A 1,345-nucleotide genomic window follows, 5' to 3' on the forward strand; every position below is an offset into this window, starting at 1 on the left:
CACACACACACATGTGCACACGCACATACGCACACACATGTATATACACGCGCACACACACATGCATATATACACACATGCACACACATACCCACACGCACATACACACGCACATACACACACACGCACACATATACACATACGCACGCACATGCACACATATACACACGTGCACATACACATATACACACATGGAAATACACATATACACACATATACACACGTGCACATACATGCACACACATACATGCACACACAGATACACAAGCACACACATACACACATACAGACGCACACACACACAAATGCGCACACTCAGACACGTGCACATACACATATACACACACGCACACATACACACATGCGCGCGCAGATACACATGCGCGCGCACACATACACGCATGCACACACAAATACACGCACATACACGCACACATAGGCAAGCACACACGCACATACACACATACACACATGCACACACATACACACACATGCACACATATACACACATGCACACATACGCGCACATATACACACATACACATATACACATGCGCGCACACATGTACACACATGCGCGCACACACATATGCATACACATGCACACACATATACACACGCACACACATACACGCATGCTCACACCCATACATGCACACACATACACACACGCACAAATAAACACGCATAGATGCATGCACACATGCACACACACATACACACATATGCATATGCACATACACACATGCGCATGCACACATATACACACTTGCACACACATGCGCACACACGCGAGCGCACACACATACACACATACATATACACATATGCACATATACGTGCATGCACACACATATACACACAATGCTCACACATATACACACATGCACACACACACGCACATATACACATGCACACCGATGCATGCACACACATATACACACATGCACACGGACACATACAAATGCACATATGCACATACGCACACATATACACAGACGCATGCCACACACATACACACAAACGCACGCACACATATACAGACACATGCACACACACATGCACATATACATGCAGACACACATATACACATAGACGCACACATCCACACACATTTACACGCACACATATACACACATGCACACACATATACGTGCACACATACACACGCACATATACACACTTGCACACACTCGCACACACATACACATGCACGCGTACACATACACGCACACACATGCGAGCACACACCCATATGCACACATATAGACATACACACGTGCACATACATATACACACGTACACACGCACACATACGTACACACGCGCAACACATACACATACA

Source organism: Ailuropoda melanoleuca, unplaced genomic scaffold, assembly GCF_002007445.2.
Source record: "Ailuropoda melanoleuca isolate Jingjing unplaced genomic scaffold, ASM200744v2 unplaced-scaffold2835, whole genome shotgun sequence".
NCBI classification, from domain to species: Eukaryota; Metazoa; Chordata; class Mammalia; order Carnivora; family Ursidae; genus Ailuropoda; species Ailuropoda melanoleuca.